Raw genomic sequence first — 23,228 nt, 5'->3', positions numbered from 1 at the left:
TCGAGGGAACAAAATATTAAATAGTAAATTGTGCGCATGTAACGGAGGCCAGCTAGTAGTCGCTGTGCAAGTAAACCTCACTCTTCTGATCTCAAGAGATGATCTAGCGACTGATGCTAGAGGTTGCTGCCTTTAGCCTCCTTGTTAGAGCGTCCAACTCCCACGCCGGAGACCCAGGTTCGAAGCCCGCGGGGCGAGTAGGACCTCGGTGAGGGGTGACACGCACATTTTAGTAAATCGTGCACACAATTAAATTTTTTTTCTTGCATGTCGTATGCAGAGCTCCGTATACCAGAGCTACAAAACAGCAATATAATGTTCCTCCAGGTGGTTGGAGTGACCTTGAGTGAATCTTCTAGAAGCCGCAGATCAGGTTGAAGACACTAAAAGCAGCTAAAGCCCGCTGGAGTGGGTTTGATCTACAGCCGGCCGTTTGATCGGGGGGAGGCACTTCCAAGCGTGAGAGCTCAGAATGGATTGCCTCCCGGCTTTTATAAACAACCATAAATTAGGACAAATTTGTCAAACGAGAAGAGACACAGTGAGTATGGAGTCAAGGCTTGGAGCAGCACAAATAAAAGCGTATCACAACATCTCATCCATTACGCTGTCAGACGTGCGCTGCGGGCATCGTCTCATGACAATATGCAGATATATGGCTCACGATAACAGGCCTCCTGATTTACTGTGACCACGGAGATGTTTACGACCACCTGCTTTACACAAACAAACTGGAGGGGAACAATGCAAACTTTTGCATAATAAAACATATCCATCATGACACATTTGAGGAATATGTACAACTTGACAGAAACGCAAAATACACCATGATTGGAGACACGCCATTGAGCTGTTTAGTAGCTCATTGTAATAATGATGAAAACAAAACTGGATTTTGTTCTTTTCTGAAGAAACTTGCACATACAAATGACTACATTGCAATGCTAGGTTGGATACTAATGTGTTCCGAATGTTTTCAGCATGTTGTTATGTGTTGTCTTAAGTGTTTGGTTGCTAAGTGGTTTCTAAAGTGTTCTAAGAGTTGCTGTACAGTTGCTAGTGTGTTGCTAGGTGGCTTGTAAGGTGATCTAAGATTCTCTATGCACTTGCTAAAGTGTTCTGAGAGTGGCTATGCAGTTGCTAGGGTGTTGCTAAGGTGTTATAAAAGTCAATATGCACTTGCTAAAGGGTTCTAAATGTGGCTATGTGGTTGCTAAGGTGTTGCTGTGTGGTTGCTTAAGTGTTCTGAGTTGCTGTGCACTTAGTAAAGTGTTCTAAGAGAGGCTATGCAGTTGCTAGGGTGTTGCTAAGAGTTGCTGTGTGGTTGCTAAGCTGTTGCTAGGTGTTGCTAGGTGGCTAGAGTCGACATGCACTTGGTAAAGGGTTCTTAAAGTAGCTATATGGTTGCTAGGGTGTTGCTAGGTTTTTTTCTAAGGTGTTATAAGAGTCAATATGCACTCGCTAAAGGGTACTAAAAGTAGCTATGTGGTTGCTAGGGTGTTGCTAGGTGGTTTCTAAGGTGTTATAAGAGTCGCTACACGCTTGCTAAAAGTTTTCTTAGATTGGCTATGTGGTTGCTAGGGTGTTGGTAAGGTGTTCTAAGAGTTGCTATGCAATTACTAAGTGGCTGCTAAGGTTTTTTAAAAATTGATATGCAATTTTTTTGTTGGTTGCTAAAGGGTTGTATGAGTTATGTAGTTGCTAGGGTGTTGCTAAGTGGTGCTAAGGTGTTTTAAGAGGTGCTATGCAGTTTCTAGGGTGTTGCTAGGTGTTCTGAGCTATGCTATGCAGTTGCTAGGTGGTTGCTATGTGTTCTCAGAGCTGCTATGCTGACTTGCTATGCAGTTGCCAAAGTGTTCTAAGAGTTGTTATGCAGTTACTAGCGTATTGCTAGGTGGGGCTAAGGTGTTGTAAGAGGTGTTATGCAGTTTCTAGGGTGTTGCTAGGTGTTCTAGGCATTGCTAGGCAGTTGCTAAGGTGTACTAAGTGCTTCTACGCTAATATTCTATGCAGTTGCTAGGTGGTGCTAAGGTGTTCTAAGAGTTGTGATGCAGTTAGTAGGGTGTCAAAAGATTCCTCAACACCAAAGTTCTATATTTAGGGTTGGAGGTTTCTTCAATTGCATCTTGTAAGTTACATGAACGTACCTGCACTGTAGCCACAAAACTGCTTTGCATATTTCTCTGCATACTTGCATAATACAGTGAGGCCTCATGAATATTCAGCAGAGTTTCTGATGTTGGTAATTGCTCTCCAGAACTGCAGATAAAAACAATGATAGTGGGGAGCGTGAATGAGATCTGGCTTATAGAGGAACACGCAGCAGGAGACCACCGGCGCCGAGAACAGAGAAACTGGGACGGTTCATAATCAGAGACTGTCAAACAAACAGTTCAGACTGAAATTACTGCATCCATACACCTGCATTTATCTATTGCATAATTAAGATTTCATGTCGACGAGGCTTTTGAAGCTGCAGAATCGCTTGAGCGCTTTCCGATTCACAGCACCATCCAATTTCCCCGGGTTTTGATTGGGACTCGTTAAAACGGAAGGTTCCAGAACATTTCAGATCTTCAGCGAGAGAGATGACAAGCCAGTGAGCCCTGAAAGAGAATAAAACTCCAGAGAGAACTGCAAATAGATGCGAGGGGAAGAAAAGAGGAAGTCATGAGAAGAAACGATACGCCACAGAAAACAGGAGGTGCAAGTTTCACATCTGCCCTCTGAAGCTGCGGCACAAAACAGACCGAATTCACGCGGTAATTAAAAGTCTGCGGCCGTGGCGTCTATCACTCAACCAGCAGGAGAATCATCCTAAAATGCCTCAGAAAATGAAGGCAAAGACATAAAACAATATCAGACCTCAATTAGAAGAGAAATATCAACAAAATATTCAGTATGTTGTACTATTGGGTAACTTTGTGTAGATCGTTCAGGCAAATACGTCAAAAAACTTTGTAATATATGGGTTGAGTACAATACGACACCAACTCTCACTACATACTAATACAAGCTTAAAAACTAAAACAAATATAGTAAAACAATAAAATAAATACAAATAAATATGAATAAATAAATAAAAAGTAATAAATAAATACAAATAAAATTATAAATATGTAAATGAAATAAATGAATGGATAAATAAAAACTAATAAAATAATGATAAATAATAAATAAATACAAACAAAAATATAAATATGTAAATTAAAAGAAATGAACAAATAAAATTATATGTAAATGAAACAAATAAATAAAAAATTAAAAACTAATAAATAAATACAAATATATATATGTAAATAAAAAACAAACTAACAAATGAATAAAAATAACAATAAATACTAAATAAATACAAACAAATAAGAACTAATAAATACAAGTAAAAATATATATGTATATAAATAAAATAAATTAATGAATAAAAATAAACAAAAACTAATAAATAATTACAAATATAAATATGTAAATAAAATAAATGAACAAAAAAACAATAAATACTAAATAAATACAAACAAATAAAAACTAATAAATACAAGTAAAAATATAAATCATTTAAATAAAAAAATAAATTAATACAAAATAAAATAATAAATAAATACAAGTTACATAAAAATAATGTAAATAAATCAAATAAATTATATAAGAAATACAAGTAAAAATATAAATATGTAAATAAATCTAATGAATAAACTAATACATAAAACAAATAAATAATAATAAAAAAAAATCAAATATAAATAATTAAATAAATAAATAAGCAAACAATCTTTAAGTTTTCACTAGGAACTCAAGTTCATCAGAATACCAGCTAAGTCATCTATAAGATGGTGGTTTGTAGCTGACTATCAATTAAACCAGGCTAACGTTTGGTAGACTATGAGCGGTTCAAACGCTCCAGACGTCCTCTGGTTAACAGAATCACTGTCGCATCAGCACATGAATTAAACAGTAGCTCTCTCTGGATTGAAGCTCGTGAGTAATGAACGACCCTGTCTCTGTCACTTCCTCTCTTCCTGCCGGAGCAGTGCCACCCAACGCATTACCTTAAAAAGGATCTTATCGTCTGAACATCCCGAGTCCCGAGACAACTCAGCACAAAGCTAATGATCCACTAAACAAAACACAGAGAGACGAAACACTCCTCATGCAAAATGCTTTTTAGGCCAATGTAAACCATAAAATCTCATTCAATAATGGGATCATATAACAGAAAACCGGATTTTGCATTTGCGATGATATCACAACTCATTAACATGTAACCGAATTTGTATTTCATATGTTTTCAGTGCCAATAGAGTGCAACAGTGCCGCCCACTTTTTCAGCAGCATTGGTTCCAGAGGTATTTTTTCCATTCATAGGGATTTTTAAAAAAGTCTTGGTTAAAGTGTTATAAGCCATGAACCAAACTAACCAGCTACGAGGCGAATCACAAAATTGCAAACTTTGATTTGAAGCAAAATAGCTTTTGAAAATGGGACAAAATGGCAAAGGTACAAGCAGCGTTGTCGTAACGCATTACAAGTAACTTGAGTTATGTAATCGGATTACTTTTTTGAATATAACAAGCAATGCAAAAAATATCAGAGTTACTTTTTCAAATGAAAATTTATTGTTTTTCCAAAAAACAAACATTCAAGCCCAACCCAGGTCAGAAAAAGTAATGCAAAAGTAACGTAATGCATTACTTTCCGTAAAAAGTAACTAAGTAATGCAACTAACAAGTAACGCAATATTGCATTATTTTTAAAAGTAACTTATCCCAACACTGGGTACAAGGCTGTACTTAATGGCTTTAGAGAGGGAATATATTTTCTAAACAATAACAATAATTTATGCATTTATATTCAAATATTAAGTAGTTTGAGAGAGTAGGGTGACCGACTCGATTACGTCATTCGCAGTGGGTGGAGCTAACAAGATTTTGCTAGTTTTGACTCTGATTGGTGGAATTTTCTATACAGCATCATGGGTAATGTAGTTTTTCACCAGGAATTCTGCTGTTAAACATGATTATTTTAAGAATAAATGTAAATAATGCTGGCTAATGGTTTCAACATATGAAAATACATTTGATTAACAACCTTGTCGCACATAGTAAGGCTGTCTTTAAACGGTTTATAAGATATCGTTAAAAATCTATTCCCTTATGGAGAAAATGAATGGAGTTTTTACTCCCAGAACCCGACTGCTGCACTCTTCTGTTTTCAGCAACTTGACCCGCACTGGTGAAAGTTAGCCAATCATATTTAAAGGTACAGCAGCGTCTTTCTAAAAGTTTTGTTTTGTTTTCTAAAAGTTTTCTAAAAGACTTGATTTTATCCATCAGAAAATGTGTTTTAAGGATGTTTTCTGATGGATAAAATCCCATTTTGTCAACACGAGGCCTGAGAAAGAGTGAGTATCCTGTTGACTCTCTCCGGCCGGACCAACACACGTCCTCATCTCGACCAGCCGACGCTGGCCGGCTCCCAAATCTCTGTCCGCTGCGCACCTGGGAAACACAACACAACCTGATACCGAGCGAGCGGCCAAATTCCTCACATTCCTCCCCAAATACTCCTCGAATATGGGGAAAAACACACAGTATCTGTTTAAGTGTTCCCATGTGTAAGTAAAATTAGCACTATTAAACTCTGCTGATAAACTGACTCAATTAAAGAACGTTGCGCTGCTTAAAATGTAAATGAGCTGGCAATTTACCTTGACACTTCACAAAAAGCACTTATTATTTTCAGCGTTTTTGCTTTGGTTGAATGGAGTCAGCCCTGCCACTGTGTCCAATGCTGATTTTGTATCCAAAACTGGAGGAAAGTCAGTCACTGCAATCACGCAACGATCAATCCCGAGAGCGTAACGAGAGGACACATCACCTACAGGGCTGTATCTTTGACCGATAGCCACGCGGCTACGCTTGTGTGCTCACTAACGCTAGCCCATTAGGACCTACAGGGGAAAAAAACGCTGTTAATAGAGCAGGAACCCAGCGGAGCACAGAAACACACATGACAATTAGAAGAAACAGAAAGACGATGAAAATGTGGAAACCAAAAGAGACCCTTTAGGACACAAGAAATGAGCGCTAAAGTCATTTTGGGTGCAACACACATGTCCAGGTCATCACAAAATCAAAAGAAAAACAGTTTTATTACCCTAATATAATAATAATAATAATAATAATAATAATAATAATAATTTATATTATATATATATATATGCACAGATAAAAAATATTAATTTTTTTCTTTCCATATTATTACTCAGAAATGAGAATAATAAATAACAAGAATACTTAAAATATAAAGATAAAACATTATTCTGCATTTCATTGACAATTTGGGGGTGAAATTGACATTTAAATAATAATAAAGTTTTTAAAATTGTATGTATGCATGTATGTATTTATTTTTTTAAAACTAAAAATATCCAAATTAATAAATAAAAATATAAAATAAAAAAATATAATACATTATTCTGCATTTCAATAACTGGGGAGGGGGAACTGACATTGGAAAAAAACTATTAAAAACAATTAAATAATTAAAATAGAAAATTAAAGCAAATTTTATTTATTTATTTATTTTAAATATATACATACACACACACACACACACAAAAAAAATCGAAAATCAAATGTCAAACAATATTAAATATTATTTGTTTTCACATGCATCATAATAAATAACATATGCATCATTTATAAATGAATAATTAAACAAATAAATATACACACAAAAAAACAAAAAATCATATACTAAACAAATAATGTTAATAAAAAATAATATTAGTATATTTTCATATTATGCACAATAATAAATAAGAAGAATAATACAAATATAAAGATAAAACATTCTGCATTTCATTGACAATTTCAGAGAGAAATTGACATTGAAAAAACTACAATAGTAAAAAAAAATTCAAATAGAAAATAACAATAGAAAAAAGACATTTTTTTTAAAATTTATTTACTATTTATATAATATATATATATATATATATATATATATATATAAAATTTGTTTATTATTTATTTATTTATTTTGTGAAGTATGATCTGGACATGTCTTTATGTGCTTCATCCCCATCCCGTTTTAATTTGGCAAGTTTGTCAGAGCCTGAGCTCACGCTGAGCAGTGTGTGTTCAATATGTAATGATAAAACTGCTAAATGTCTCTGTGAATACAGATGTGTCCAGATCTTAGACTAAGCAGATAAGGCCATAATATGTGTATATCCGAAGACTAGACAGGGGATTGTGAGGTGCGGAATGGCTGGGATATGATACGAGGTGAAAGGGATTATGGGAAGATGACAGTGAAGCGGGCGGCCCGTGTTACGAATCTCCCTGATCAATAACGGCTGATGACCGTCACGACGGCTTCATCCCACCTGTCACCTCTTCTACACCTTCACTGCACTCGCTTTGTCTCTCGACACAAAAAAACAACCTGAAACTCTCAGGAAATGTTTTATTGAGCCGAGTGGAGCGACAGGAGCTGCTTGACCTTCAGGAATGATGAGGAGGTCAAAGGTCAAATATGAGTCATTTCATTTTTTATTCATATAACATTGTTATAATGACTGAAAATGGTTTTAAAAATGGTTAAAGAAAATTGCTATTTAAATACTACTAAATTTACATATATGTTACCACATAATATTATAAATATTATTATTTATATATTAATATTTTAAAATTATATAAATATATAATGTATAATATATAAATATTTAATATATTCAGAAGTAAATAAATTAATAAATACATACAAAATATATATTTTACTGATAAAAATAAAGAGTTTTAATAATTTAATATTAATGTATTTATTTGTAGTTAATATAAATATATATATATGTGTGTGTGTATTTATATAGGTTTAAAACTAGCACGGTTACTGCCAGATAATACTTTATTTATTAGTTCCCAAAAACAAAAGCTTGGGATTTGTGCCTCTAATGCTTTAAAAGAGTGAGATGCCTAAGCCTCCATCATTCTCCCGTCACATAACCCCGGTCACGGATCCCATATGGCAATCTCATGCATCCTGATCGGATTATCCCAGAACAGACCAATAAAGATGTAAAGAGTAGATGAATCTGTGTGAGTTTCATTCGCACCGGCAGACGAGCCGCTGCCTGCCTTCATTCAATTATACATGAGCGCAGATGAATCATTCATGGATATTATGTCAGCAGACGAAAACTGCAGACGACAAGCACGCAGCGGACGGAAGAGAACAAACGAACGTTGTCTTCCTCTGTTTGTCCAGATGCATTAACCTCAGGAGACCTCGTCGGGAGAATGATCTCAGCGGGGCGGGAAGACGGATGAAATGTTGAGGTGACCTTCGAGCTTTATGAGCCGCGCGCCGCGACCTCCCCCTCCGGCGGCGTCTTCTAAGTGCTCTGTGTGAACACGGGGCGGTGGGAGGCACCGTATCATCCATCCATCCGTCTCCTACTGACCCAGTCTCCAAATGACCTTTACCATGAGTCACACACACATTAAACGGAGGCGCTGCGATGTCATCGCGCTGTTTTAACGCAATACGCTCTCTGAACAAATGCTTAATGTTTGTCAGTTACACTACAGTCAAAAAAAATTGCCTTTTATTGAAATGCTGCTTTTTCCGCCTCTAAGACGAATTTCCTTTACTGATGACATCATCAAGTCCTTGTATTTTCTCCATATACTTTACATGCACTTTTCGCCATTCTATTAACAACAGATAGTAATAAATCTAGGCCCAACCCACATTTTTTTCCTCATTAAACATCCTGTTTCACAGAAATACATTGTTTTATGAAGTAAAATAGGTTGCGAACATTCATTAAAATGCATTTTTTTTTCACCTCTGAATGACTTTCTTTTACTGATGACATCATCAAGTCCTCGTACTTTCTCCATATACTTTACATAAACTTTTCGCCGTCCTATTATATATAAATAAAGTATATTTACAAAGTAAAATAGGTTGCGAACATCTTGTAATCTGTGAAATGAGATAATTTAAACCCATTTTCCATACTTTACAGTATGCAAAATGAATATTAGGGCATTAATCATAATATAAATACTAAAATACTACCATTTGCCACTACTTATAATTTTTTGTGAAGTTTACTAGTGATTTCTGAGTGAAAAGTAAATCCTACACCATTTTTTCCAATGTGTTTATTTCCTAAAACTCATTTTTAGTCTTCACGGCTAAACGTTTATCGACAGACAAAGTAATATTTGCCTTTCATTAAAATGCAGCCGTTTTCAACTCTAAAACGACTTTCCTTTTCTGATGACATCATATTTTTTAACTCCGCCCCTCAAACCATCTGCTTTACACTTTTCTCCATCCAATCAACTGCAGATAGTCAAAATCAAGCGCAGCACCATATTTTTTTTCATTGAACAGAAATACATCACTTCATGTGGAAATTTGTGAACTTTATTAGCAATTTCTGAGTAAAAAGGGTTTCAAAGTAAATCCTACACCACAATTCCAAAATGTACTTCCTAAAAAGCATTCTTGGTCTTGTTTCAAACAATTCACTGCTACACATTACTCTACAGACAAAAAAATACATATATTTGTCTTTCATTAAAATGCGACTTTCCTTCTCTTTCCTTCTCAAGTCCTTGTAGTTTTTTTTTTACACCATATATGCAAATTGTGACCTGATTCCAAGACAAACCCCGCCCCCTTGATAACCGATGATGTGCTTTGCCAAGATAATTATTCCCTGCTTGTCTTGCTGACCCTTACACTATGGATGAACTTGGATCCGCCCGTAGCATTTATATTCCCAGAGGTGCGAAACACTCTTTCTCCATCTTGTCTGACACCGCGGCCCATCATTCTTTTATACGCACCCGTAGCTCCTGCAGGCCCCCTGTGCGAGCGCAGGTACACATCAAACCCATTAAACTGTCAGGCTCCAACCCATAAAGCCTGAAGCCTTCCTGGAAACACCAGCAAAGGCTAAATTCTGCTACGAACAAGCAGGAGGTCCAAGTATAAGAGCCCAGACTCTTTACTGTCTGCTCATACTAGTGTAAAAGCACATTCTGCACATGCACTGCAAGCAAATGATACACTCACACACAGCAGCCAATGAGAGACGGGGGAACGCAACTTCTGCTGGTGTGCTTCAGTAAGTGTGCGTTCAGACACTTGTAGACTAAATCCTAACAGATTTGGAACACTGAAAATAAAATAATAAAATAAAATAAAATAAAATAAAATAAAATAAAATAAAATAAAATAAAATAAAATAAAATAAAATAAAATAAAATAAAATAAAATAAAATAAAATAAAATAAAATTGAAGTATATAAATATACATATGTGCATAAATATAAACATAGGCTAATAATCATAAAAAAAATAAAATAAATAAATAAATAAATAAAAATAAAATAAAATAATAAAATTGAAGTATATAAATATACATATGTGCATAAATATAAACATAGGCTAATAATCATAGAATAAAATAAAATAAAAATAAAATAAAATAAAATAAAATGATCCTCTAATAGTATAAAAAATAAAATAAAATGTAGATCTCATTTTTTAAGTACATAAATGTAATAAAATCAAATAACAATAAAACAACAATACAATTAAAATAAAATTGATCTCTTAAAGTACATACATATAATATAATCATGAAATAAAATAAAACAAAAATTAAATAAATCTAAAATGTTTCTATATTTCTCTGAAATAAAATACTTAATTTCTAAAGTATATATAATGTAATCATAAAATAAAATGATCCTCTGATTAAATATAAAATATAAATCGCTTGTTTTTAAAATACATAAATATAATAATAAAACAAAAATAAAATAATTTATACCTTCTAATTGTATAAAATAAAATTAAATTTGGATCTATTGTTTCTAAAATACATATAATCAAAATAAAACAAAAATAAAATAAAACGATTGAGATCCTCACATTAATATATATAAAAATAGATAAAATAATATTTAGGTCCCTTGTTTTCAAAGTACATAAATATAATATAAAACAAAATAAAAAAAATAAAATTATTTAGATCCTCTAATTGTATAAAATAGAAAATAAAATGTAGATCTCATTTCTAAAATATAATAAAAAATAATGTTTCTAAAGTATATAAATCATAGGTTTTTAGCTTTTAAAATAATATTGGAAAATAATTTATTGTGAATCATTTGCTGAATACAGTTAGCAGAAAAACAATACATGAACTGACAAGTTTGCATATAAATAGTTTCTGCCTTTTAACTATAGTTTTAAGTTTATTTTCATGATTTGTTATCACAACATTTTTCCTTTTGTGAAATAAACTTCAATAATTAATGTAGTTCAGATAACATAATATTTTCAGTTTCTGTTGATTAAATCAATCGCTTTCATTGCATTAACTCAAATTTTTCATTTCAATGAACTCAAAATTTTAGAGCAACCAGGAAACTTACTTTTTTAAGTTAAACCAACAAGTCTTTTTTTACAGTAACTAGTTTACATCTGACCACATGTACTGAATCCTCTTCCATAGTGTAAGAAAACTGAACTGAGATCAGAGTATCTGAGAACATGCCGCCGTATGATAAAGCAGAGCTCCAGCGTACCGACAGCACGACTCCGAGGACACGCGTGTGAATGTGTGTGTTGTTTCACGGCCCATAATCCTCTCCTCCTGGTCATTAAGTGGCTATTTTACAGCAGGTAGTGCCATGGATTCACCGAGGCAAGCGTCGCTCTTTAAGAGCTCATGAAAAGCGCTCATCCTTATCAGCTCCAGCACAAGCACAGGCCATTCGTCTTCACACAACAAGGGCTGCTGGGATACGAGAGCCGATCACAATATTCCTCAAATCATTGACATGTTCAGGAGAGCGCTGAAGGTCTGACTCTGTGATCGAGAACAGCACAGTAATTCAGTGTTGAGACACAATCTGAATGGAGGTCTGACACGCTGAACAAAAACAGCCTCTCTGAAAGAGCTTCAAGGCTGAAGAGACTCAGATCATGTCGTGCTATATCACTGCTCACACCAAGCATGTCAGTCAGACTGAATCACCAAATCATGACATTAACGTGCCTTTATGATTGATTAAAATATTTATTTTAGAATTACATTTAAATTGATATATAATAATTACAGCATATATAATTCTCGGAAATTAATTTAATATTTAATAATCTGCTTAAACAGCATACATAAACATGTCTAATAATATTTATAATATTTTAAAATAATATTCTAATGTATCTGTCAAATACATACGACATTTATTTTATATTTAATAATATACATCAAATGTAAAATAATTATGAATTAATAAATATAATTTTATAAACAAAAAATTAGTTTTCTTACTTTAAAACCCATTTAAGCCCACCGGCAACTATAGTTTCCGTAGTGCATAGTTGTCATTTTTCTTTTGTAAGTATTTTTCATGTTACTAAATACATTTTTTTGTTGACATATATATATCTACACAATCATGAAGGTCTCTCGAATCATGCAAACAAGACAAATCTGACAAGAGTTTTATAGTTTTTTGTACACAGTCAAAAGTCCAAGTGGGCAAATGACTTGTAAGTACATATATCATGGGGAAATGGGGAATACTGTGTTAATAAGTTAATAAATCAAGTAAAAATGTAAATGCAATGCAAAAAAATGTAAATATTGAGAAAAATACTTTTAAAATTGTGCAAATGAAGTCCTTAATGCATATCCACTCACAAAAATATATTTGTGATATATTTATGGTAGGAATATCTTCATGGAACATGATCTTTACTCAATATCCTAATGATAATTTTGACCGATACATTGTATTTTTGTCTATTGCTACAAACATACCTGTGCAACTCGTGACTGGTTTTGTGCTCCAGGGTCACATATATTTTTATTTATTTAACTTTTTGATTCACAATGCCCTGTTGAAGCAACTTAATGTTCTGCACTGTGTTCCTCCACTTTAAGACAAATGGATTTGTTGTTTGTTGTGTTTTATATTGAAGAGATTATAAGCTAGATGCAAATTTTTTGGGTTCGCATCGAACGTTCTTAGACGTTTATACATAATAAATGTGTTTATGAATAAAGATTGATCTGTTGAAAGCAGTTATTTTGAGTTAGATGCCAAATGTTATTTGACATTGAAGCGGTGAATACAACATATTTGCCCACAGGCAACTCTAGCTGCCGCACAATCAATGCGATTTTTAAGAAAAAAAAAAACAAAAACCTGTGGAAAATAAATGCAGAACATGTTCACAGGACACTATTAACACGTCTATATGCATGAAACCATTCAGAAAAATTTGGGCACAAATGGGTTTTAAAGTAAACGTAAGATTGTTTTATGTAAAAAAATAAAATAAAAATATATAAAATATGGGTTGAGTGCAATACAAGATTGACAGCTTCATTTTCACAACACAAACTTCAAAAAATAAACGAATAAATAAATAAATAGTTGCTCCTTCAGCTTACAGACATAATACTAACTTTAAAATAAATAAATTGTTGATTGAGTTTCCAGATGTTTTTCTAAAATGATAATTTTGGAAAAAAATCAATCATCGTATAGTCCGTTTTCTTGCATCAATGAAAATGTTTGTTTGTTCAGGCAGATATATCACTTTTTTTCTCATTTTTCCTTTGCATAGCTGTATGTTTCCATCTTCATCTACGTTTCTGAATTTAACTTTGCTTTATTCGCAAATGTTTCATGTAATATTCCAATTTTTCAGTGTTCCCATCAAAAATCATCACTTCCTGGGAAACTGCCGCAAAATATCTGAAATAATTCGGGAAGAAACTGTGGCTCTTTTATCCTCCATCATAAATGACTTCAGTACAAAGATACTGTGATGCGATTGGTCCGCTGGTTAGTCCAGTTATCCAATCACAGCCTCCGCTGAGGCAAAGTCACATGAGTTTATTGTTGCGCATAGAGGGATTGATTCAATGAATGATGCGTTTCCAGTGTTGTTTATGCGATATCCCAAAATTCACGTAAAAAAATAAATAGTTGCTCTCTGAGTTTACAAATGTTTCTGTAAAAAAATCATTTCGGTAAAAATTAATCATTATAGTCCATTTTCTTACGTCAACAAAAAAAATTTGATAATTCAAAAAAATGTTTTGCATAAAATATGGGTTTACAACTAAATAAATTATGATTAAAAATAAAGAAATAAATAATGCATGTACTATTACAAATATATAGTAAAACATATACTAATACAATTTTTTAATAATTTTAGAAAATAACAGGCTAATCAGTTGTGTTACGTCATCAGTTTTTCCCTCCAATAACAAGCGACTGTATCAGTGGCTGCTGCAGATCAATCCGCGCGCGCTGGAGCGATAGAGGGCCTCTGGGAGCGCTGCGTAAATAACACAATGTCCACTCAAGCAGCAACGACAAGCATTTTCATACATGAGGAATGACAGGTACTTATCCCACTTTGCTGCCGGGAGAAGTAGACGCAAATCAAAAGACAAATCCGACTACTATATTCATCGCCGGACCGTCATGCTGCGCGCGGGAGACTACAATACAAGCGCACTTGATTCAGGCTTTGGCACTGACCCGCAGCCTATAAATGGACTGAAATGTCCTGCAGGGAAGCCAAACGAGCTCCTCGGGCGGAATCAATCCCGTTCGGAAATAAAGAGCAGGGAAATCCTTCAAGATTTTAGCCTAGTGTGCGGGAGTTTTACCTGTGGAAATGAACTCAAAATCTCCCTTGAGAGACACTTAGAGACACAGTCATACAAGTAGAGATACTAAACAAGCATTTTAAATCAATCAAGTGCGATGCGATTCACTTCAGATGATGATGTAAGTCCATAAAGGGGTGTGGCTTTGAATTACTCTACTGTCAAGCCTCATTTTATGCAAATGAAACACACGCACACACACAGTTCCCATCGGATCCACTGTAAACCACACCACTCCGAAACGACATGTCCATTACTGTGCAAAAATACAAATCCATCCGTCATGAAATATTAAAGACGGAGCAGAATGACCCGCGGAGGAGACGAGAACACCCTTCCTTCAACTCTGGTTCATAAACATATATCACTGCCATCGACATATTCAAGACTGGAGGGACTAAATGCCAATGTTTAGTCAATGAAAACTCATATTCTGAATATTGATTCCCATCAGCCTGAACTGATCTATCTCACTAGACACAATAAAACACAACGCTGAACAAGCCACATTTTACAATTAAACATCAGTGCATATTATAGCTATAATATGCACAATACACTAATTAGAAGATTAAAAAAAAAAAAAAAAAAACATGTATTTTCTCCAGTTTTGGACCATGCAATTGATTTAAAAACTCACGGATATTCATAAATCATTCATGAAATGTAAATCGCTGGCGCTTGAAGACGCAGGTCTCTTACTCTGGAGATGAAATCATCTGCTAAAACACTCTCTGCATGTGATCATAATCATTTCCTATGCTGAAATGAGGGAGTTTTCAGCAGGTGGGCATTGCCGAACTGAATCTCGCGTGCAGCACAGATCAGATGCATAAACACACAGCACTTGTTTCATTAGAAATATGCTGAACTCAACACGTCCCCGTACTTGAAATCAGATATACGCGGCTGGCACGCGCACGGTGGCATCGATTCTCCGTTTACACAAGCGAGGCTTTGGGGTCTGGAGGGGAGGATGACTGTCCCACGGACTTGAGCTGCCAAATACAACCCCCGAAAACAGAGAAACGCGCTGTCAAGTCTTAAAATGAATCAAAACTGACTTTATTCTTAATGCGCAAAACGCGTCTGGAGCGCAAACTGCGCACTGGGCACCACCTTCTCCACGCGCTTCAAAATATCCCCACACTTCAGATGAAGTGGAAAAGAACGGGAGTTTGATTTCCAATCATTTCTGACATTCAAATCAAGTGGGTGCTGTCACATTTCAACTGCTCTTACCTTGTTTTAACGAGCGCGTTCCTGTCTTCTCCCCGATTCTGCACGCGCAAAACCCCCTTACATCTTCATGAGCATCGCGCGAAGGAATAAAGAATGATAATAATCCAAGGAGAGGGCAGATCCAAGGAGATAGAGAGAGCTCCGGGTGTGGACGGCGGCGAATAACGGTTTAAATCCCCCGGATAGCGCTGCGTCTCGCTCGGCGCGTCTGATTTCAAGCTCCGCTCCGGAGAAACCACAGCTGTGCGCGCTGAGGAGAGCTGGAGGGTGACGTCATGGACACGCCCACCCCCCTTTCTCTCTCTCACTCTCTCTCCTGCGCTCTCTCACTCTCGGACTCCGCCCATCCCTTGCAAGATGCTTGTTCTGACTCCGCCCATTTCAGTAACGCGCTGACTCCGGCCACGCCTCTTTAGACTCCTCTGAAGGGATTAATCGCGTGAAGAAATGTCCATTTCACTTCCCATTTTTGTTAATTTTTATGATTTTTATTTTTTTATCAATTAAGATTATTATTATATATATTATATTTCATATTAATGAATTCAAATTATTTTAATAATTTGCAAAAATAATGCCGTCAAATTTATTAATCGTATCTAATAAAAAAGGTTTGGGTGTATATATACATATTTTGTTAGATGCAAATAATTGCGATTAATAGATTTGACAGCTATAAAAAATAATGTCATTATACTTTTTCAAAGTACAGTAATAAGAATGAGATTTTTTGATTAATGTAATAAGGACTTTATTTTAAAAACAATTGGAATGTAAAAATGCTACAGTAAAACTATTAACTGGTTCAAATATTTATTGTAAAAAATGATAATAGATTTAACAGCACATTTCATGTAATTTTTGTATAAAATATTGTAAACAAAAATAACAGCTAATAAGCCATTATTATGAATTTATTAATAATACATTTTAAATATTATAATAATAAAAACAAATAATTTTAATAATAAGTTTCACATTACAGTAATGAGAATGACATTTTTAAAATTAAAAAAAAAACTTTTCTAAAAGAAAAAATGCTACGGTAAAACTATTAAAGTAAAAATGTTTTAAAATGGTTGTGATATTTAACAGCTAATTACATGTAATATTTATATAAAATAATGTAAAAAAAAAAAAAAAAAAAAAGAAGTAAAAACTGTAAAATTTTGAATTTTCTTTTGATTGTAGGGAGAAATCTAGGTGTTTTATGCCATGCTGTTATTACCCTAATTATGAGATTCCAACATGTAAAAAGCGTTCATGCACTCATAGAATTCGTAATTACAGCTTGTGAAGTGGGAATTTTCAGAGAGCTCCTACTTGTACCACCTGACTGCTGCAGATTCATCTAGGTGTTGATGGTGTCATCATTTAGAAATGCATAATTCCCAGACGTGAAGAGCTTTAAGTCAAACATCACGTGTTGTCATCTCTAAATTACGGTAATAACGACACGCAGCATGTTACCCACCAAAATCGAAAAAGTGCATTTGAAGTGTTTGGCAAAAGAGACCACCACAGCCTTTTTTCACAGTTTTCTCTAGTCATGTGGGAATGGGTTAATAACCAACCAAGCTTTATTAAAAGCCAGTGGTGTATTCCCCCTTTAAGACAACTAAAAAAACTTAGATTCAGTCTGGAGCTGGCAGAGGGACAGAAAGAAGACGAGTCCCCAAAGTTTTGACGGTGACCTCTCGACTTCCAACAACTTCATAAAGGCATATTCTTAGCCTCCTCTGTCTGATACATACCTATGCCACGCGTGTGGGTTGCCACACTTGGCGTGAGAGCCAAACTTAGCCTGAGCGGAGGCCAGTCGGCACCAGAACGCCTTGGCAACCAGAACATCTTCTGCAGTTCGAATCCTCCACAGCAGTCACAAAAAAACCTTCTCCTGCCATTTTGCCAACTGTTACACAACACACTCTTCCGTTTCAGGCCGATTTCATGATTCATTTACACTTTTGAAAGGGATACCCTGAAGGCTTCTCCTTCTTCTTCTTACAACTAAATCTCTCGTCCTTCTTTTTACTGATCCGTCACAAAGCGGCTTCGGTTTGCAGGGTCGTCACTCTGATTTAATGATAAATGTTCGGGGAGCTCGAGGTGACTGAAGTAAAAGCCAAAAAGAGTCAAAAACACCGTCGATCAAACAGTTGCTGTCAGTTCATTAGCTAACATGAGCGATCGCTAACCCAACAGTAGCTTTACGGGCTAATGGGCAGACTGAGCTTTCTGTAGCTTCTCTGCATTACTGCGCTTATGGCATTCTGGGATATCTACGGCAACTGTCTAACGGATGGCACAAGTAGGCGAGGGTGCTAAACTCTGACAGAAAACGGAGGCACTTCCTTCTGTCGAAGGATGGCTTGCAATCTTATGCATAACGGCAAAAAAAAAAAAACTAACACCATCCCCACAGCCACAGTAATACTATAAATACCTTGTGCAATGTGGCACCATGAATAATCAGCTTGATGTGCTCTGAAGCAGCACAGATGAAAGTTAAAATACACTTTTTAAGCTTGCTTGCTACATATTATATGTTATTAGCAGTGTTTGCTAATGCTAGCTAACAATTAGAAACTGAAACAATCCCCATACTGAAACTGACAACCCTAAAATGTTAAGTATTACATTTTGGGCATTACTTGTCGCACAAAGCATGTCATATTTTAAGAGCTAAATGTAAGTTTTACATTGTATGTTATTAGCTTGTTTGCTAATGCTAGCTCATAATTAGAAACTGAAACAAACCCCTATACTGATATAACTGATAACCCTAAATCCCTAAAGTATTACATTTTGAACATAACTTGTTGCACAAAAGAAGTCGTACTTTCGTTGCTAAATTTGAGTTTCACATACTCGTTGCATTTTTTTTTAGCTTGTTTGCTAATGCTAGCTCACAATTAGAAACTGAAACAAACCCCTATACTGAAACGTGTTACCCTAAAACAGTATTACATTTTGAGCATAACTTGTTGCACAAAACATCTTGTACTTTAAGTGCTGGATGTGAGTTTTAAGTACACATTGTATTTTATTAGCTTGTTTGCTAATGTTAACTCGTAATTAGAAACTGAAACAAACCCCTATACTGAAACTGATAACCCTAAAACCCTAAAGTATTACAGTTTGAGCATAACTTGTTGCACAAAACAAGTCATACTTTCTGTGCTAAATTTGAGTTTCACATACTCGTTGCATTTTATTAGCTTGTTTGCTGACACTAGCTCACAATTGGAAACTAAAACAACACCCCTATACTGAAACTCGTTACCCTAAAACATTAAGTATTACACTGAGCATAATTTGTTTCACAAAACATCATACTTTAAGTGCTGAATGTGAGTTAAGTACACATATTGTTATTAGCTTGTTTGCTAATGCTAACTCACAATTGGAAACTAAAAACAAACCCCTATACTGAAACTCATTACCCTAAAACCCAGAGTATTACATTTTGAGCATAACTTGTTGCACAAAACATCTTGTACTTTAAGTGCTGAATGTGAGTTAAGTACACATTGTATGTTATTAGCTTGTTTGCTAATGCTAGCTCATAATTAGAAAACTGAAACAAACCCATATACTGAAACTGATAACCCTAAATCCCTAAAGTATTACATTTTGAACATAACTTGTTGCACAAAACAAGTCGTACTTTCGTTGCTTAATTTGAGTTCCACATACTTATTGCATTTTTTTTAGCTTGTTCGCCAACACTAACTCACAATTGGAAACTGAAACAAACCCCTATACTGAAACTCGTTACCCTAAAACAGTATTACATTTTGAGCATAACTTGTTGCACAAAACATCTTGTACTTTAAGTGCTGGATGTGAGTTTTAAGTACACATTGTATGTTATTAGCTTGTTTGCTAATGCTAGCTCACAATTAGAAACTGAAACAAACCCCTATACTGAAACTCGTTACCCTAACACAGTATTACATTTTGAGCATAACTTGTCACAAAAAACGTCATACTTCAAGTGTTAAATGTAAGTTTTCAGTATGTTATTAGCATGTTTGCTAATGTTAACATGCAATTACAAACTGTAACAAACCCGCAAGTGGAGCGTAACTTGTCACACCAAACATGTCATACTTTTTTAAGTGTCTAGTGTGAGTTTTAAAGTACCCATTGTATGTCATTAACATGTTTGCTAATGCTAACTTGCGTAAGAAGCAGGAACAAACCCAGAACTCAAATTACGACATGTCTGGTGCAACAAGTTACGCTCCAATGTACATTTAAAGTGTTCAGAAGTAGTTTTAAGTACTCATTGTATGTTATTAGCTTGTTCGCTAACACTAGCTTACATTTGGAAACTGAAACAAACCCCTTTACTGAAACTTTACTGTATTACATTTGAGCATAACTTGTCACACAAAGCATGTCATACTTTAAGTGCTGAATTTGAGTTTTAAGTACACATTGTATGTTATTAGCTTGTTTGCTAATGCTAGCTCATAATTAGAAACTGAAACAAACCCCTATACTGAAACTAATAACCCTAAAACCCTAAAGTATTACAGTTTGAGCATAACTTGTTGCACAAAAAAGTCATACTTTTTGTGCTAAATTTGAGTTTCACATACTCATTGCATTTTATTAGCTTGTTCGCTGACACTAGCTCACAATTAGAAACTGAAACAAACCCCATACCGAAACTCATAACCCTAAAACCCTAAGTATTACAGTTTGAGCATAACTTGTCGCCATAACAATGTCATACTTTAAGTGCTGAATGTGTTTTAAGCACTCACTGTATGTTATTAGCTTGTTCGCTAACACTAGCTTACAACTGGAAACTGAAACAAACTCCTATACTGAAACTCGTTACCCTAAAGCCCTAAAGTATTACATTTTGAACATAAAACCGCACAAAACATGTCATACTTCAAATGCTAAATGTGAGTTTTAAGTATGTTACTAACACGTTTGCTAATGTTAACATGCAATTACAAACTGTAACAAACCCACAAATAGTTTTAAGTACTCATTGTATTTTATTAGCTTGTTTGCTAATGCTAGCTCACAATTAAAAATTGAAACAAACCCCTTTACCGAAACTCGTAACTGTTATGATATAGACACGGAGGCAGAGATAAAAGCAATCCAGGTGAGTTTATTGGAACAATATGTGGAACACAGAGTGGTAATGGCTGTTATCAGGTTCTTGAGAGATGAATATAAAGTAATACTGTCCTTGTGTGGTTTGTGGATCCAGGAGTTGAGCTGAGATGGAGGGAGACGTTGGAGACACTCACACACACAGATGGGTAAGCACACGAAGGGACTAGGAGACGAAGGAGAAGAAGGAGATCGCTGGAGCAGGTAAGTATGTTGAAGGGGAGTCCTTAAGGTAAGCATATACATGGCGTAGTGCAAACGAGACCGGACAGTGAGTGTGTGTGAGAGTGGTGGCTTTGTAGTGCTGGTGATTGCAGAGTGAATGAGGTGCAGGTGGCGGTGATTAATAAGCTGGTGATTGAGTGCGTGGGTACTGTGGTGAGGTGGAGCCTGGCGTGTCTGTGACAGTACCCCCCCTCCCACGGCCCGCTCCTGAGGGCCGCGGACCCCGACGTCGTGGTGGTCTTCCCCTGGGTCGTGGGGCAGGTCTGTCTGGATGGTTGGTATGGAAGTTCTGTAACAGAAGAGGATCAAGGATATCGTTCCTGGGAATCCATGAGCGTTCCTCGGGACCATAGTCCTCCCAGTCCACGAGGTATTCGAGTTTACCACCACGGCGCCGGGAATCCAAGATCTCGTGGACCACGTAGGCTGTGCCGTCTTCTAGGAGAAGTGGAAGGGGGGGCTCGGCGGCTGCCACGTCAGGCTCTGTGGAGGGAACAACAGAAGGGTGGTGAGGTTTAAGTAGAGACACGTGAAATGTAGGATGGATTCTACTATACTGTGCCGGGAGTTGGAGACGATAGGTGACGGGGTTGATCTGCCGAAGGATGGTGAACGGGCCAATGAAGCGGGGACTCAGCTTTTTGCAGGGCAGACGCATCCTGATGTCCCGGGTGGACAGCCAGACCTTCTGCCCCGGCTGGTAGACAGGAGCCTCGGAGCGTCGAAGGTCGGCTGCCATCTTGCGTCTGCGCAGGGCCCTCTGCAGCTGGTGGTGAGCTGAGTCCCACACCCTCTCGCTCTCCCGGAACCAGTAGTCGACTGCCGGAACGTTGGAGGGTTCCCCGTCCCAGGGGAACATCGGGGGTTGGTAGCCGAGTACGCACTGGAAGGGTGTTAGTCCCGTTGAGGCTTGGCGGAGAGAGTTTTGTGCGTACTCGGCCCAACCCAGGTACTGGTTCCAGGAGTTCTGGTGGCCGTGACAGAAGGTACGCAGGAAGCGGCCGATCTCCTGGATCTTCCGTTCCGTCTGCCCGTTCGACTGAGGATGGTATCCAGACGATAGGCTGACGGTCACACCCAGGAGGGAGAAGAAGGCTTTCCAGACGTGTGAGACAAACTGGGGTCCTCTGTCGGAGACGATGTCTTCAGGTAATCCATAATAGCGAAAAACATGATTAAACATTAGTTCTGCGGTGGCCATGGCGGTAGGTAGACCCTCCAGGGGTATCAGACGGCAGGACTTTGAGAAGCGGTCCACCACCACCAGGATGCATGTGTGACCGTCAGACTCGGGAGATCGGTGACGAAGTCCACTCCCAGGTGTGACCAGGGTCTCTCAGGAACGGGCAGAGGAAAGAGCTTGCCGGTGGGAAGATGGCGTGGGCTCTTGGAGATGGCACACTCCCTGCAGCCCTGCACGTACCTCCTGACGTCGTTGGCCATGTTGGGCCACCAGAAGCGTTGTTTGAGCAACGAGAGGGTCTCCTTGACCCCCGGGTGACCAGTGCCAAGTGAAGAGTGAACGTTGTGCAGGAGTGGAGTGCGACGTGTCCGTGTGATGTACTGCAAGCCCGGTGGGCAACCCGGCGGAGTGCGTGTGGAGGCATTGGCGGAGGGAATGGTTTCTTCGGACCACTGGATGGGGCTCACGAAGATGGACTCCGGCAGAATAGTATCAGGTTCTTCGGGCTTTTCCTCAGGAGCATAGAGGCGAGATAAGGCGTCAGCCTTCGTATTCTTTGAACCAGGACGGTAGGAGATGGAGAAGTTGAATCTAGAGAAGAACATAGCCCAGCGAGCTTGGCGAGGATTGAGTCTCTTTGCGGCCTTCAGATATTCGAGATTCTTGTGATCAGTGAGGACTTGAAATGGGTGAGTA

At 36.7% G+C, this 23,228-nt stretch overlaps 1 protein-coding gene across 1 annotated transcript in view; it reads right to left on the bottom strand.

Annotated features, from left to right (window-relative positions):
• The window catches only part of ptprsa (protein tyrosine phosphatase receptor type Sa), a 210,268-nt gene extending 194,090 nt beyond the window's left edge, over positions 1–16,178 (bottom strand). Inside the window, exon 1 of the mRNA XM_067396814.1 lies at positions 15,980–16,178. The gene's annotated coding sequence lies outside the window, so the exon portion shown is untranslated. The remainder of the gene's footprint in view (positions 1–15,979) is intronic.
• Positions 16,179–23,228: the final 7,050 nt, after the last annotated feature.

Source organism: Chanodichthys erythropterus, chromosome 10 (genome assembly GCF_024489055.1).
Source record: "Chanodichthys erythropterus isolate Z2021 chromosome 10, ASM2448905v1, whole genome shotgun sequence".
NCBI lineage: Eukaryota > Metazoa > Chordata > Actinopteri > Cypriniformes > Xenocyprididae > Chanodichthys > Chanodichthys erythropterus.
Note: the sequence above shows the minus strand (reverse complement) of the source record. Positions and strands in the feature narration are given on the sequence as shown.